At 41.6% G+C, this 18,582-nt stretch overlaps 1 long non-coding RNA gene across 1 annotated transcript in view; it reads right to left on the bottom strand.

Annotated features, from left to right (window-relative positions):
• LOC141728252 (uncharacterized) overlaps nt 1-18,582 on the bottom strand; it is a 59,467-nt gene that overhangs the window by 5,657 nt on the left and 35,228 nt on the right. The gene's annotated exons all lie outside the window — the stretch shown is intronic.

Here is an 18,582-nt window from a genome sequence, read left to right as displayed (position 1 = left end):
GGAGGGATATTGGTGTTGTTTTATAATGAAGTTATATTAGATAGGATCCACCAAGTCACATGTATTGCTGGTGTAATTTTGCTTCAGACAAAACCAAGCTAATTCACATGAGATTGCTTTATTGCTGATCTCACTGGAACCCTTAAAGAAAAAAACACTCTAAACAGAATCAGGAAAATTGTTGAGAAATGCGCCTAAACAGCATTTACCACTTCTATGGAAGATGGAATTCTTGTATGCTGAAGAATTTTTTTATTCTGTTATATATTACTATATCCTCAGGCCTAGAATGTAATTGCTTTTTCCTTGTAAAGAAGTGAAAAACTGATGCCATTTGACTTAGCATATTTTCAGAACAGTGATGACAAATTGAAAACACACCTTTTGCTGTAGCCTGTGTTTTAAAGCTGCATCCAGATTTCACTCAATTTACAGCTGGCCTATTCAGCTGTAAATTCATTGTCTACTGACAGGTTCTTCTGTAATACTGCCTGGCTTCTCTTCTTTTTTCCTTTGATTGATGTTTTTCATTGTCATCAGAAAAGAAAAGCAAGAAAAGAAAAGAAAAAAGAAAAGAAAAGAAAAGAAAAGAAAAGAAAAGAAAAGAAAAGAAAAGAAAAGAAAAGAAAAGAACCCTGTTTGTAGAAGTCCAATCCAGAACAAGCTCTACTCTTTACCCCTAGACATTACTAAGTTGTTTGCAAACAGAAAATGAGCAGCTGGTTATAAACTGGCAGGTTGATCTGCCAGTGCCATGGCAAGACCAGCCTGAGCTTTGCACTCAAAACAACCTGTGCTACATTTTGTCTTTGCTGGGAGTCTGATCTTTTGATCTGTGTGTCCAGAGAAGCTGCCAAGGTTATAATTTTTTACAAGTGTCATGTCTAATACATGAGATTTGGGTATGTTATGGACTAAAGGGACTAGCTGTGAAACTTCCAAAGAAAACAGCTGGAAGGAGGAGGACATGGAAGGTCTGACCTTCCCAGCCCTATGAAGCTGGCTGCCCTCTGTCCCTCTCTGGTTTAATTAAGACTGGCCAAATATGCTTGCCTCAGCTGAAATCTTCTCTCTTGGTCCTTCCTGCTGTGATGAATGCAATGAAAACACTCAAGCTACTTTGCATCCTCGATAAAAACAAAAGACAAAACAAAACAACAACAACACAACAGCTTAGTTTTAATGGGTAATAATTTTGTAGATGATTGAGTTTCCCTAGCAATCAGATTTATTGTCTTAGGGGTTTTGTACTACTTGTATTTTCATAGTCTCTAGTTTGATAGCCCAAGTGTTTCAAGCAGCTTCTCCTGATCATGCTACACACCTTGGTTACCTTCAGGTCTACAAACTGGTTCCTGAGAAGAAATAACCCAATCCTTCATCCATTATTTTCTTTTTTTTAATTTTTATGGTGAGGTTGAAACACTCAAAGCATTAATATCTTTTCCGTATTTATTACTACAAGGAATAAATTAACTTCATAATAATTTAGAAAAAGTTGCAGTAGATGCCATGTACACAAGAGGGCAGATCTGCTTCTCCTTTCACCATCGGCAGTCCCTTGTTGTACTTGATTCCTCAGTAACTTCTGCTTTCAGCTGGGAATCTGGGGCTGGATGTCATGGGAACAGCATGGCTGCAAGGCAGGCTTTCAGTCTGAACAGACAACACCATCCGGGGATGCTCTAAAGGCCTTTTATACTGCCAGAGCAATGACTGTGGGGGTAACAAATACACATTACAAATGTTGCTTTATAAGATTGTCACTGAGGTCACTAAACCTAACTTTTTGGCTTGCAATTGATTTTCAAACCTAAAGGGGCAGAGTTCTCACCTGGCTCTCCTACCCTGTCCGTCACACTCTTTACTCCTTTTTTCCCTGTACAATGTTGGAAGCTCAGGTACGGCTTCCACCGCTCTGTGCTGGCTGACTATGATGATTTCATTTAAAAGCCTTTTGACAGGGAGGAAATATCCCTGACCTGAAGGCAGGCTGGGGGCTGTGTGGCTCCATCATGTTGCATGACATGGAACAGAACCCCCAGCATGGGTGGCTTGCTGTCCTCTCTGCTCTGCTACCTTGGAATATCACTTGATGCTGGCAAGATTGATTGTGGTTTAACACCCCAAATTTAAGCTCCTTGAGAGGAAAGGACAATGTGTCTGAACCCAGAGTGTTTGCTATTCACTGCCCAAGTTTGCCCTGGGTACCAAAATGGGGAACAGCCACCCCAGGAGACCCAGGATGTAGGTCTCATTCACAGACCTTTTCAAACCCCACAGAGGACAAGGGGCTTCCCTAAATTCCCATAATTAATCCATGGCCAGCACTCTGCTTCCCAGGAGAGCTGGCTGCTGCCTGTTAATTCCCTGAGGACAGACTGCACCCCTTCCTTTGGCTCATAAACCACTGCTGGCTTCTCTGGTCACCACACAGCCAGAAGAGTCCAGGCAACTTCTTCAAAACTCTCCTGAGGGATGTAAGAAACTCAGCCCAGGTGAAGGAATTATGGTCTTTTCCCATAAAGCTTTGATAACTTAATGAAACAAAAAGCATTTTTTTTATACAATGACATGAAGACACACACGGTGTGCATCAAGTGGTCTAAACCAAAAAGGAACTTAGAAATCCTAAAGAGCACCAAAGGACATAATTTTTAGAAGAGTAAAGATACTTTCTTTCAAACATTTTTCTTTCAGCCTCTAGAATCTTTTGGGGAGGGCAGAAAAGAATACAGTGTTTACCTTCCAAATGCCCTTGGAGAAAAGTGGAAGCAAGCAAATGAACTAGCAAACCCAGGCTTTTTTAAAGAGCAAAGGTCAGGAAAGCTCATCTTTAAACAGGCAAATGGGGGGGGGGGAGAGAACTGGCCACAGTTTATCTGGAAGCTTTCCTCTTGTGCTTTATGATATCTCCTGACATTGTCACATCCCTTGTATTTTATGGATGGGACAGAATATTGTTGTCACCAGTGTCACTTGGTAACCATCCAGCTAAAGGCCACCTGTTGGAGAACATCTTGGAGCTGAATGTCAGCTCTGAAAAAAACAGGGGTATAGTTAAAGCCACTCGTGTCAGACAGAATTAGAGACTTACTGGGACATTGCTGAAAGAGACTGGAACTTTCCAAGATGTTGGGTGGCTGATGATAAAATATATTTACTTTTCCATTTTAACAATCTACAAATTTTCGCTTGTGTAAGGGCTGTTGCAGAATATCTCGCATCAATCTCAATTAGAGAAGTGCTAATCATGTTCAGGAGTTGTTAATAATGCATTAAATTAAATGAGTGACACATGCTCTTGTACAGTGTGCTCACCAAATGGCCAGCCCATCTCAGACCCCCTTGCATGCTCTCTTTGGTATGCATGTTTAGTCTACAAGTGTATAATAACTTATGCTTTAATTAGATTATTGTAGTGCATAAAATAAGTACCATACTTATCATCTATTAGACATCTTGTTCCTTTTAAGAGACCTCTGAACAATCAAGACATTAATGGGGGTACTTTACAAATATATTCCACAGTGTTGTTGCAAAATTGTTCTAAGGACTCTCACCCATTCAACAGGAAAGGGAAAAGGGGGACTGACTGTGTGAATGTGACCCCTAAAGAAGCCAGCAACAGGAGGCAATTCATCATTTATGTTAAACTGGGGTTTGCAGTACCTAGCTAGCTCAGTAGGGAAGATTCATCAACAGATAAAGAAGTTGCCTATCCAGAGATTTTTTTAGACTAGGTTTAAAAATATCTCTTTTGCAATCAAGACAGCTTTGGTCAAAATGTCACTTGGTAATATTGAAGGTGGGAATATATGTATGTGAGAGCATTTATCCCTGTGCATATATAGAGAGGTGAACATAGGGAATGTAGAGACAAGTAATACAAATGAGAATATATGCAGTGTAGACAAGCAAGAGAAAATACAAGTACACTGGCTGGCTGCTGGAAGAGTACCTAGGGCTATTTACCTGTCCTTCTTATCTCTCCTCAGCATTTGCTTATGCTTGCAGCTAGTGCTGTGCTAGCTGCCTCTCTGATCAGTGGTATAGCCTATCTTCTACCTGAGTCACAGACTGCTAGAAGAATTTTAATTCTACCAGGAGCAAAATATTGGCTGTGATATCAGCCAATTGCTACAGAGAGATGGCAAACTGTTTAAGATGTTAATTTATTGAGAATTTCTATTAATGCTAGCAAAAAAAGCAAGATGGCCTATTTTGACACTAATTTTGTAGAGGTCTTAAAGCCCCAAGCAAATCCCAAAAGTGTGAGAACATGCTGATTCAGTGCCAGCAGCAGACTTGATCTGGCTGTTAAGCTTGATATTAGTCATTAGCAAATTCAAAATAATGAAAGACCTTGAAAATTAAAAAAGAAACAAAGGTAGAGAATTAAATTAATACTGATCAACATGGCCTTATGGAAAATCAATCTGTTTATAAAGACTGATTTCCTTTTCTGATGAAATGACAAGTTTGTGGCATAAAGGAGCTTGACAGCATAAGAAGTACTCTTAGATTCTCCTTAACAATATCTTACCTGACACATGGGCTAGTGGTATGAATATAACACACGAAATGCCCTAAACTGTCTGTATGACAGATGCCAAAAATTGTCTGCCCATGGGTACTCATAAATGGTCATTTCTAGTCAAGTCCCACAGACATTTGTATTAGAATTTGACTCTGTTCATCACTTCAAACTGAGAAGATTATTTCTATATATACATAAGATTATTTCTAACTAATCATAATCATAATCATAATCATAATCATAATCATAATCATAATCATCATAATAGTATCTTCAGGTGTAGATTAGGAAGCAGGACATAATGGTGAGGGAAGGATGGTGATACTGAGTGACCTCGACCACCGAAGGAAGATGGGGTCTGACATCTACCTCCAGCCTAGGGCATCCATGAGCACTTGTAGATGTATCCTCCCTTCCCAAGGTGAGGTGTAACAGCCAAAACATGCTTTGATGCTGGTGCCAAGTGGTGATCAGACCTGGAAGAGCCACAGCTGGAAAAGAGCCAGCCCATCCTCTCAGACTGGGGAGCTGTATCCTCAGAAACATCAGCCCCTAACAGCAGCCTGAGAGGCGACGGCATAGAAGGAGTGCCACAGTCACCCAGGGCATGTGGGATCCTGAGTATAAAATCAGAGGAGCAGTGAGATAAATTTAGCTCTGTTGTCAACCCAGATACCAGCACATAATTCTGGTGTGCCCCTTTTTAAAGGGACTTGAAAGGCTACTGAGACTGCAGCAAAGAGCTGCCAGAATGAATTAAAGGTTGGAAAAACTGCCATGTGCTCTGATACAGGAAGAATCTGTTAATTCTTCAAAAACAAACTGGAGGGGGATTGAGTGCCTGGGTGTAATTTCCTGTGAGGGGCAGGAGGGAATGCTTTAATACCTGGAAGTTAAATCCAAGTGCATTCAAACCAGAAACAGGAATAAACGTTTCTGGCTGTGAGATTGTTCATTGCTGGAATAAGTTACAAAAGTAAATACTGCATTTTCCATCATTAGCTGCCCCCGAGCTGGGGCAAGTATTTTAGTGGGAACACTTTCTTTTTTCCTTTTCTTTCTTTTTCCTTTTCTCCTTTCTCCTGCCCTGCCCTCCTCACATCAGGATGGAGTGGAAGATCTGGTCCTACAAAGACTGAGGAACTCATGGCCATGCAGTCAATGTCACTGCAGTATCTCCTGCTGAGTCTCTGAGACTGATGGCTAATTTAAAAAATGGACTGCATTTCTTCCTGAGTGGTGACTGCTACAGCAGCTGGAACAAGGCTGCTCACACGAGTGTTTTAGACCTGAGCATGGATGTGAGAGGCAGGTGCTGCCTGGAAGAGCACCAGGAATGTGTTTAGATATCCTGGATAGCAGTTTCCAGTGCATAACAGAGGCACATCCCCATCCAGCCTCCCACTCTTACCTGTTTACTTTAGTGCTGCTGGAAGCTAAACACCCTCCTGCTTTTCTTTAGTTGCCGTGTAACAGGCCCATCTATTGTCACAATCCAGCCTTGTACTAGACCAGGACATCTCCTTGGCGGCTTTTCTCTCCCCTCTATTAAATGTTAAGTTTCAAGTGACTTAGTAGACACTTTCAGGAAAAGGCAGACTTGCTTAAATACACCAAGTTCTCTGAGTATTTTTACCTATAAGTTGCAAATGTCACTCAACCCGAAGTGATTATTTTGTGTTTGCACAGTAGATTTCATGCACACCAGGGTGCATTTCAGACCTGTTGTGTTTAACTGCTAATAGGATTTGCAGCTATGTTTGTGAATTCCAGCTACCCCATTTATTTCACTGAGCTTCAAGTTTATACACTGTGAAGGACTAGAATGAAATATTAACACCATACAGCTAAACAGAGAAAGTTTTTACATTGTCCTGAACTACATTTTTCTCCATTTTCCGTTGGAAAAATGACAAAGGCACGAGGCTAAAAAAAAAAACAAACTCTTTAGCAATATATGGGTTTTTGAAAACATTTTCTTTGCTTCCAAAATACCCCAGCTCTCATATAATTTATGTGGAGTATGCAATAGATTTACAGAAGACCTTAAAATGACCCATTAATCCAAATTCAATTGGAAACTGGAATAGCTGCAGCTAATCTGTTGTCACAACAGCAGTACACAACAGTCATAGGAACAGACTGAGAAGATAATGCTGCTAGAATGTACATGTTGTCCCAGAGGATCTTCAGCCAGCTACAAACACTTTCACAGTTTTTAAAGAAATCTTACAAAGATAAAAATGACACTTGAACTATTTTCTTTACCTACTTTATGTGAACCAAATCATTGCTTTTTTTTAGCATTTAAATAATAATTTCCTCCTGTATTCCTCCCCTGTTATTTTATTCCCTTAAGTGCATTTATATTTTTAGCATATCCCTTCATTCCCACATATCAGCACATCGCCTACACGTTAGGATTTGTAGCACAGAGTTTGTTTAAACCAGGAAAGGTCTGAACCCTAATTGGATCAGTTCTAAAGCAGAAAACAGGGATAAAGTTCTTATGAATTAGAAGTCTGTAGGTCTTTGCCAAAGCTAATGAAGAAATATTTCTTTCTGTACTACAATAAGTTTTTTTAATCCCTTGAATATTTGTTTGGCTCCAGAAGTATCTTCAGGTGGGAGACCACTGGAGCTTCTCCTTCTGCAAAAACTGGGGGAGGAAAGCTGGGAAGCAGTCCCTCAGGCTGTCCAGAACATACACAGAGCCATGTCTTTGTCCTTTCCTGGAGGACCTGCACAGCCTGCATGCCATATTTTTGGGAACTCATGCAGTGGTGGCAAGAAACATGATCTGTAGTGGCCAAGAGGAGCACGTCTCTGTGCAGATGACACATGAATAGCTGAGCAATGGGCAGTGCTTGTACCAAGACAGTCTGACTGACAGACATGAAATGATGGCAACACACAAATTATCTTTGGATGTTGGATATGCCAACTGGGAAAAGTGAATCTCTCTCAATACATGGATAACCCTGTGCCTGCACAGCTGCCAGATAGCCTGTTGCTGATACTTTTCCAAAGGAATTTGTTCTTAGACCTGTGCCACCTTCATCTCACTGCTCCACGTGGGGAATATGCCTGAATGCCCTACAAACCTTCATGAGATCCTTGCTCTCATGCTGAAGGCCTCATGAGGCTTCCTCTGCTGAAATTATGTGACCTTCCTACTGAGGCAGGGGTTTCTCTGGTGCCTGAGAAAGCCCACCATGAAAAGTGTAAGGCAGCACACGAACCACCACTGTGCTGGGCATGCAAAGTTTGCAGCCATTATCAGGACTTTTAATGGTCATTTTCAGTGTGAGGGGATCCACTTCCCACCACATTATTTACTTGGATACAAAAGGCTAGTCTTTCTGGTCTGGTCACATGGATGCTTCTGTATTTGTTTGCTGTGTTTTTTTCTTGTTATTCATGATTTATTTAGAACCAACCCCATTCAAAGTCATAACAAAGACAGTATGTTCAGTAATTCAAATTATGGGCCATTCTCCAGGGCAATAACCCAAGACTACAAAAATTCATACAATGCCTTCAAAAAAGAGAAGGAAAAAAACAGCAACCTCATTATCTGGCAAGAAAGATCTATGATTTTGTTGAGACTTGCTTAAAAGAAACATTATCAGATTTTGTTTTGTCTTCTCACTAAGGAATCTGTGCACAAGCATAAATTATTCAAGCATTCAGGATCTAGGATATGACAGAGTAAAAATGTCTGTCACTGTACTCTCCATTTTCCCTTGTTCCTCCAAACAATCCTCCTGTGCTGGGGTGCCTAATGATCCACGAAATGTTGTCCTATTCATGAAGTGACTTCCTATCCCATGAAGAGATGGCTCATGTCAGAATTATGAACTGCAGAAGAGCAAGGAAGGAAAACTGCTCAGGAAACTCTCTCAGTTGAGATGAGAGACATCTGGATGCTCACAGCTCTTGAAAGCAATGGACTTCAAAAAAGAGGCCAAGGGACAGTGGCCGCACTGAAAAAATAAAGATGTTTTTCCTGGAGATGTGCTTGCTGACTTGGAATTAGCCTCTCTGAAGGCCCAGGGGGATGATGCTCTCTGTTGACTGTCCAGCAGGAGCTTGGGTATGGCCTTCTGATTGTTGAAATGAGCTGTAGGATGAGAGGGAGATAAAGGAGATGTGCCTTTTGGAATGTTGTAAATATCTAATCCCAATAAGGTTCTTTCCAACAGACTTTTGTTTTTCTTCTTCTCTTCATCTGTAGTCAGAAATAAACAAAATCACAACTCGCTGGGGTATTTCCCACTAAATTGTCATTCTTGCTGCTACTCCTACAGTGCAACATTTCTAAACTTAACTAACAGCAGCATCTTACTTAAAAAAAAAATGTTTAGACATATTATACTGGGTTTTTTAACATAAATGTAATAATAATTTATAGTCATTTATGGATACTGCAAGGATACTATGGGGGAGGATTGATGTTCTTGTACGCACATGTTTCTATCTCTTTTCAGATACCTTAGGAGACAGATTATGTCATTGTAGTTTACTCCCCCCAAAAGAAAGCTGTTTTCTAAATAATGGCAAGGATGGACAGATCCTGATTATAAGTAGTTGTGGAACATTCTTCTCTAAAGCAGCTGTAGTTTTACATCAGTAACATGTAAGCCTTATTCCCTGGGTACATTTCCCAGGTGGATATCCTGATGTAGTGGTGTGTGTGGATCAAACAGGTTTTATTTCACAATGAGCAGCCATGGTATGTCAGGAACTTTTATGACCTCCACTTGGTTTACAATCATTGATCAGCTACCATTCCTTAAATGAAATTACTGTCTAAAATTCAGTCCTACAGACCACCTGACAATCTTAAATGTATTATTGACTTATTGCTTTAGTCTGGATTTCATGTTGATCTTTGAGTGTATTCCCTCTACTTTGTTAATTAAGGTATTAAAATGGGTATCAGTAATAGATAAGCAGAATGCCCTAATAATACTTTTTGCTCCTCATCAGAAGACTTGGACATTCTCATCTAATTAGGTGAGGTGGTGCAGATGACTGACTGCTATGTAAACTTTGAGGAAGAAGCAAGAAGGAAAAGATAAATCAGTAAAACTAGAACAACAAAAAAAGAATTCAGTTGCCATGCTTTGTAACCTGAAATAAAACCTGTGAGAAAAAAAGCAGGAGAAGATTAATCATATGATCCAGTAGAATAGTGAAAACATCTCTATACAGAATTTTTTCCTGATATAACATTTAAGTTACTTGTGTAGATGAAGGAAAAACTTCTGTCTCCTCCTTTATGAATTTAAAGAGAAAAGGCCAACAGCCATTTCCTCATTCTGTCCCATGACACAGCAAAGCTCTGTAGAATGATCAAAGTTTAACCATATATTGGAGTCCATGTGACCTTTTATTTTTTTTATTTTAAAAGGCTGTTAAAACCAGAGGTGACCTTTATGCCATCATCTAAAAGGTCAATGAGTAAGGGTCAAGCCATACTTTTTCTGAAGTCAAACAGGCTGGGAATGGCACTGGTGGAAGAGAACTGCCCTTCTCCCTGGCCATGGAAGAGGCTTGGGGTCTGTTGACCACTGAAGAGTTTTTGACCAACACTGCCCATGCTTCTGCCTCACCCATCTGTACCTGCACTGGAACTGCTGAGCCTTCCTTACTCAAGGACCACAAACAACCATATCAGATGAAGTACTACTCTTTTTCTTATCTCTCTTTCTCTCAACAATTGAATGACATTCCTGTCCCTGTCTGGACTTGTCTTAACCTTTGCCAGAGACAGGGAAGTCTCCCATTTCATTTTCTCTTCTGCCTGAAGACTTCCCTCCTTTCTCTCCTCACCTCTCTCATGCACAGTCAGAGGGATGACAGCCTTTCCTCTGGTGTGGCTGGGGCTCTCTGGGGTACCCAGCAGGGAGACACCCCCAGACAACACAACAGGTCAGCCACAGCACAGATGTGAACGTGGCAGAGGTGTGATCTGACCTATCCACACTCCTCCTTTTCCTCTGGACACCAGCACGCTGTCTGTTCCTGCAGCATCTGAGTGACAACACTAACAAGGCTGTGGACATAAACCAGAGAATTACTGAGCAAATGAAGGCTGAGAAAATCCAAGGATGAAATGGAAAAGTGGGCAAGAAAAATACAGAGCTGAGAAGCCAGCAGAAAAAGTAGAAGTAAAATCCCATATCTTTACTTAGATTTGTGAAAATATTCTACTTTTATATCCGTGAAAGTGACTCAGGACTCCCTCAGAACTGAATTTGAGGATGATGAGGCAAAATCTGGCAGACAGCCTTCCCATGCTGTTCATGATCTTGCTCAGCACTATTTCTCTCCTCCCACACAGGAGTTTCTTTAACACATGAGAGATGATTCTGGGAAAAGTTTTGAAATGCCGTCATAAAGACAAAAATAGGAACTTAGCTTTCAAGTGCTTTTCCTATTTAAACTGATAGAGAGGAGCCTGATAGGAAAGGTTTTTAGGCTTCTGGATGCCACAAAACTCTGGAAGGGGGAAAGCATCTTGTTGGGCACACTGTTGCAGATGTCCTTCTGTCCAGTCACACTGTGTGTGTATCGCCCAACAACCTTTGAAGACTCTGATAATTTCAATATACGTTGTTAGAAGGGTTAAATACAGCTCTTCCTTTTTTTTTATTTTTTCCCCTATGGGAGTCATGCAAATAAGCAATTAACTAGAGCAACAAAACCCTAGAGGGAAATAGGGTTGAGGTTATCTCCTCATTAGACATCAGAGAATTGACACCAAACAAAGGAGAAGTTTTGGGTTGAGCTTAGGTATCGTTTGATAATGCTGAATCTAACACAAATTCATAAACAACTGCTTTTCAACTTTTTATTTGCATGGAACAGTAGGACCCTGCTCTTGTATTTAATTGCTGAAAAGTCTCTGCTTCTAATTGTGTCTGGTGTACATGTTGCACCTAAACTGGCAATTTTTCAAATTTATCATCTTATAGACAGAAATCTCAACGCTTCCCTATTTTAGTTTGTCTGTATTTTAAATTCTCATTGTGGTCTGAATGATATTAAGAATTTTTTCAAACAATTTTAAAAAAATCTTTATTTTTAAAAGATATTCTTTAAAAAAAAATCTTGAAATTCTTTATTTTTTAAATTTGCTATTTGTCAGCTTGAAATCTGCTACCTCATCTTCAAGAAAGAAATGCTTTGGTTTCTCTGAAGTTCTGGTCTCTGTCAGGGTTCTCAGGCACTATGGCAATACAGAAACATAATTATGCATCGAGTGCCAAATTACACAGGTGCAAAATTGTTTGTACCAGCTGAGAGAAAACAAACGCTTCCTCCTTACTTTGCAAGCAAAATCTGATTGTATATAACAAACAAACCAGAAACATCTATGTTATTTTTTTTTAATTTTTAAAAATCTCTCCACCAAGAACCTAGGTACTTTAGAAATGTCTCTGCAGTGACTGTTGAGATCTGTTTATTAGCTCTCTCACATCCACATCCTTTCCATGCACAGCAGGCTTGCTGGGCAAGTGGTGCCTGTGACCTTGCAATTCTGCTGCTGCAGAGTTGTGTTCTCTGGGGAAGCAGTGGAACACGGTAGGAATCAAGCTGATGCAGGGGAACCACTGAACCACAGCTTTCATAAGGTCCTAGGGTCAAGGTTTCAATTAATTAAATTTATTTTCTCAATACATTACATATTTGTTTTGGAAAGCAAACACTTATTTGGGAAAATAAATGTTACATTGGTTTTCACCAAAAACAGTTTTGAAGGAAGATTCTGGACAATTGTTGTGGTTTAGGAATGGTACTTCCCAGGTTAGTGTTCCCACTGAGATTCTCCAAACCATACTGCTACTTGCTTGGTAACCTCCTCCTTATCCCTCTCCCCCTTCCCCTGAGATGTGCTGGAGAGGAAAATTGGAAGCACAAAAAATAAAGATCATGGTTTAAGATAAGAACAACTTACTGGAAACAGCAATGAGATAAGAAAACAAACAGCAAGAGCTGCAATACTGATGACAGAGGGTAGAAGAAAACAGACATTATTGCTCACCAGAGTAGACAAAACCCAGCTCCCCCCTCCTCCATGCCATCCTCACTGCCCCTCTGGCTCAGAGCCAGTGCTACCCCACTGCTCCTTCTGCCATGCTGGCTGCACCAGAAGGAAACCCTTCTCCTTGGAAGAGAAAGTTTCTTCTTCCCACACCTGGCAATGTTGAGGTGGCATAGAACAACCTCCAGCTATTGGCCATGGCCCATTCCAGCTCCTGCAAAAATCAAACCTGTCCTGATGGAGCCAGGAGACTAATTTAAACAAAAAGCAGAGTATTGGTCTCTACAAAAGTAGAGTTTGTGGTGAAACAAGAGTCTACACAGCCATAAGATCTAAAATTGAGAAAATTACTGCATGCTGCTCCCCGGTCTTCGTTGTGGTAGAGGATTACTTTATGATACTTTAAGCAGAAATACCTAGAAAGAGAAAAAGGCCACAACATGTGGCACGCGATGGCCATTTATACTTTTGTTCAATGATTTGATCTTTTACATCAAGCCTCACATTCTGAAAACAGAAGGCTGAGTAAGAATCCCACATTTAATTTTTTAAAAAGACATCTTCATGTGATAGATAAAGCCAACCTGTAAGGTTAAGAGCTAATCTTTCCCATCCCACACATATACAACCTCTCCTTAACATCACAAGCCCGAGTATCAGGAGGCCATTAACACAAGCCAGAGGCACTGCTTTTAATCTCATGTTTGTTGAAATCTGCCTCATTGTTTGTCTTTTTCTTAACACTTGGCACTGGCAATGATTAACACTGCCAACATTTTCCTTGCCAGAAAAGAAGGGTTTTTTTTCTGTTTTCTTTCCAGTGATGCCTGGAGATGCCTCCCACTCTGAGGCTGCCTTTCCTCCCTTGCCTACAGAGAGAGCAGCTAAGGAGGACAGAAATCTTATGCCCCTTTTAAGAGAGGTGTTTTCAAGAGGGAAGGAGGTAAAGTGGAAGTTTATAAATTTCTTGTGGGTCTAGGGCAGTGGTAAAAGAATCTCTTCTCTTTTTCACTGCTGAAACATTCTCAGAAGCTGCTGATAGCATCTCTCTGCCCCTGTTCAGACACAGCACTGTACCACCATGGATTACCCCAAGAAATGCTGCTTGGCAAAAAGCTGTGGTCAGTTGCTTGGTTGGCCTACAGTCTAATCTAGGCTGGTTCAGAAAGTAAGAGCTACCAGGAGAAGTCCAGTTGTGTTTTCTCAACAGTCTGTACCTGTGGGGTAAGACACCTCACACTGATGCAGGGACCTGGGTTAAGCTTAGCTTTGCATGGGGAACATCTCTACCTGCTTCTCCTCCATTTTTGCTCTTCTTGTGATTTGGGGAGACCAGGAGAGGCATTTCTAGCTGGTCATTTGCAGTTGGATATTTGCCAGCTCCTGTTCATTTCCTGAACACCAGAGAAGCACCCAATCAGATTTGATAATCTGGCCTATTAATTTTTGGTTATTTTACCAGGGATAGAAGAGCACCTTCTTCACTTGTCAGCAGCTAATAGGTCACAAGTTGGCTGGTTTACCAAACATGAAAACAATTTGCTGATAGCAGTGACCTAGACCCTAAAAGGAGAGAACACACACTTGGCTGGCAGCCACCTCACCACCCCAACAAAGGAGAGATATGGGGTATCGGTAGCTCCTTTTAAGCTGTCCCAGGGGTGAACTTGTGTCTGATTTTTAGGCTGTCTCTCTTCTAAGACTTTCTTGTGTATTGCTAACAACTGCTCAGTGAGCCAACACTTTTTAAGAGCTGCTATCATTCACCCACACTGCTCTGCCTGAAAAACAGACATGAGGTTTTGGTACCTCACTCCTTTCCTCACTGCATCAGTGGGATCCTGCCGCCAAAGACAAAGGGTGAATGATGAAAGCCAAGTCATTCTGTTGTCAACTGTCAGGCTTCAACAGTCTTAAATATGCTGGAAAGGCTTAGATTTATTCAATTTCAAATGATTGTAGTGCCAGATGCAAAAAATTCCTACGCGTCCCTAATGATATATTCTGTTAGTATATTCTAATTGCATATTCTTCCTTCCCTTGTATTCAGCAGCTACAAAACTTGGAAAGAAATGCCAGTAGTAGATGAAGAGGGTGTGAAAGATATAAAAAGATATGGAGGAGGGGTGAGAAGGCTTAGGATGGACCAAAGGTCATTGCAACCCCTTCCTTGCTCACTGTCAGCTCTTCCCACTCTCCAACCTCACGTTTCTGCAGCCATTCCCTTGGATTTCCCTGCCACCTTTCAAGAATCTTCCTCTGCTAGGATGATGCTTAAGGTGAGGAGGTAACTTGTAAGGCACTGAAATGTGGTCCTCAGCTGTGACTCACATTGGGAGCAGCCCTTGGACCTCACACTCTACAGAGCACTTTGGCAGAGGGACAGGGGTGGGGCTTGGTTCCCTGAAGTTCATGGAGTTATAACAGTCACACTTTTTGTCCTTATTAAGACAATGGGTTGAGTGTGGCTATTGGTGGTATTGTATTTGCGTGAAGAAACATCAGCCATGATGTAAGAACCTGAAGGTTAGGGAGTTCATTCCACTGCCCACACCTTGGCTCATGCCTCGTGTGGTGCCCTGGGCTTCTTCATGCAGCCACAGCAGCACAGGCCACCTCCAGCTCCTGTGTCCTCCCTCCTGCCCCACGCAGGTGTCTCAGAGACCACAGGGTATATTCAGTAGCTGGAAACAGCTCCCTGTGAGCAACTGACTGGAGCCCTCAAGGGCTAAGAATAATACAATTTCTTCTAGGAGTGAATAGGCTGCTCCAGAGGACAAACAACCTAAGAGAGGTCAGATGAATTACTCTCTGGAGGTTCATGTTCTACTTCTTCGGTCACGCTCACAGACTTTAGACTTTAGACTTAGAACTTTCTTGTATCTTGTATGAAGTGAGACAAACACCAATTATTCTGCAGCAGTTCTTTTAGAACGTTTTTTTAGTAGCAAGTCACAGAGCAAAGCTATTTACAAACCTCCATTTATTCTTTTTTTCCATACACACATTACCATTCTATTTTTGTGCTTATCTCTCACGTTACCTTTTCAAAGGCTGCCGAAATGACAGCTACTGCTGTGCTACGGCTCCTTCCCGGCACCCCACATTTAGCCCCCAGGTGGGCTTCCAGGAGCTGAAGAGGGAGCAGGCGTTGGTGTGCAGGCAAGCATATGCTTTATAGCAATGCTGAGATGCTGAGAAGCAGTAGCTGCCGTGTTGATCATATCAAGGCAGCGTTACCAGGAGACACCTCACAGCACGGCAAGCGCGCGCTGTTGGAGGCTCTTTGCCCTCTGGAAGGTGGTGGGTGTAACATTTTTCTGCTCTCTCTCGCTCAGACATGAAGGATGAGCAGCTTAACAAGGTCACATTTGTTAGAGGCACGCATATTTCCATCTGCTCAGGCGGATAGCAAAGTGCCTGGCACAGAGCAAGGAGACGCTCTAAAAAGGAATTGTTTCAGAGGGGAGTGTCTAGGCACAGCTAGGAAAACAGTGGTGGGTAGATGCCATGCCTTGAGACAGGCACAGATACAGTAGATCAAAGGCTCACATACTTACCAAGCAAAACAATAACTGCTACCATTTTTTTTTTCAAAATCCTTCTAGCTGTATTGCTTTCCAGGGCACCACTAGCAAAGTGGCAGAGAAGATGCATAGCCTTGGCAGTAATGAACCCCCAAAGCTGAAAGTTCACTCCTTCACTTCTAAGGCAGAACCTGCCTGCAAAATGGTTCATGGCTACTGCTGAGACTTTGCTAGAATTGAGCAAACACTGCTTCATCTGGTGAGCCTTAGCCAGGAGATCCACAAAGATATAAAGCTAATTTAGGTGGCAGCTTAAAATTTTTTCATGGTGGATGAATATAGAAAAAAGTCTATGAGGTGAAAGGCTGAGAAAAAACTCTGAACATAATTTTTGCTAAACTCCTTTGGGATGAAAGCTATAGCTTCATTTCTTTCACACCCAGGACTCAAGGATATTCAGAGCACGGATGTTTCAAAATCTAGTATCTTACAAAATATGGTATCTTGACTCTGCCAAGATAATAGAAATGAAGATGTCCTTTAGGTTCAATTTTATAAATATTTTCTTTCTATTTGCTAATCATATTAAACAACTGACTGTAAACATATTAAACAACTGACTGTACATGCTGAAATAAGGCAAGGGGGTTGCAAAGGAATAAAGAGAGCAATTTCTAAAGAATAAAATTATTCTTTGCATTTTTGTCTTCAGACTTGTAAGAACATTTAGTAATTAGTAGGGAAAGGACATGAGAGTAGAGAATAAGAAGACACAGAAGAATTTTTCCTTTGAGGCATCACTAGAATAATTTTTATGATGACATACATCACCAATTAAAGATCATCTTTGTATCCTCTTTTAGGTTCACTTAGGTTTAAGGCAATGGCATTATCCTCTGTTGACTTCTCAAAAATGTAGCCCTTATTTGAATACATACAATAATTTTTATCCTGCAACTATTTCCTTTCCATAGAAAGCTTTCTGCAAATTTTGCAGTTTTGGAATTTTCCAAGAATTTCTGTATCAAAAATACAGACCGAGTTTACACTACCTGAGACTGCTGTCTAAATAGCAGACAACAGGAGAGATTCCTGCTTTTTGGGCCAAGGTCCGTCTCTTCCCTATCTGACTCTGATGTTGATGTCTCAGTGAAGAAAACCACATAGCACAAAAAGAGATGCTTGATTTTTAGACTTTGGAACAATGGCTTATGCTACCAGAAGGGAGCCAAAGCCCACTGACATAGCAGAAGAAAGCCAGGCCCTGGGCTAAGTTCTGACTAGGAATACACCTCCACAGCTGGATGCAAGCAGATGGATCATATGGTGACCTGCTAAAACACCCCAGCCACCCTCTAGCTCTGGGATGGATGAACAGGGGCACACTAATGAGGGCTGAGTGAGATCCAGGCAGATAAGCAAGTCCATGTGGTGCTAGCACTGCCACCCACACATCCTTCTGAGCCTCTGCATCTGTGGGCACACCTGTGTTTGGGGATGGATCAGAGGATGTGAGGATCAGAGGATGTGAGGATCAGAGTAGTAGGCAGCTGGGCTGGAAGGTTCTCATGGGGGTGTGCATGGGTCCAGCCTGTTCCCAACAGGTTGCCACAGCCTAGGGACTGCTAGGAGCCATCACATGTGCTGCAGAAGGGGTGAGAAGCAGCAACTGTGGGGAAGCCCCATATCAGCCAAAATATTAATTTGGCTTCAGACCCAAGAAGATAGGCCAGCACCAACTTGAATAATGCACTGTATCATCTTATCAAGGGTTTTCCTGGAAATCCTTCTCAGGCTCCCAGACAGATTTAGTTGCTGTCATTGGTGTAGACTGACAGTAGGCAGGTTGCTAAAAATTGAACATTACATAAAGTTTCAGACATTCCAAAAGCAGGATGACATTTCTAAAATTAAGCGTAAATACTGTGTGAAACATATAGCCAAAGAATTTAAGAGCTACTTAACTTGCCTTTGGCAGGTGCTAGGGTATGGATATACATGAGGGCAAACCCTTAATACCTGGAAATGGTTCCTAAAGACAATGTTTATGTTTTACTTAGTTTAATTAATAGCTAATGACAGACACATGATGATGGATAACCACTACCTGCCTTAATCTAAGTCAGGCTTCACAGGGCTCCTCCTGGTGTGTTTGGCTCACTTGAAGAGGGCTATCAACAGCAATTCTTCACCTCTGAAGTGGGGCTGATAGGCAGCAGAGTGCCCTCAGAAACTCAGCTCCTGGGGAGGAATGGCAAAAGTTGGCTCTGCAGGAGCAGCCCCAAACTCTGTAGCAGCAGTCAGGAGGTGTTTCAGGAGCCATAGTCCCTGCTCTCCTGCTGAGGGGCTGCTGTAAGGTACAGGGCTATAGTACAGCAGAGCCTGTCTCCAGGATGAGCACGGTGAAAAGGGACCACTTTACTCTCCTGTCTTCTGAATGGGCCTGCAGGCACTTTGGGAGA

The sequence above is a fragment of the Zonotrichia albicollis genome, chromosome 2 (assembly GCF_047830755.1).
Source record: "Zonotrichia albicollis isolate bZonAlb1 chromosome 2, bZonAlb1.hap1, whole genome shotgun sequence".
Taxonomy (NCBI): domain Eukaryota; kingdom Metazoa; phylum Chordata; class Aves; order Passeriformes; family Passerellidae; genus Zonotrichia; species Zonotrichia albicollis.
This window is presented reverse-complemented; position numbering and strand designations above follow the sequence as displayed.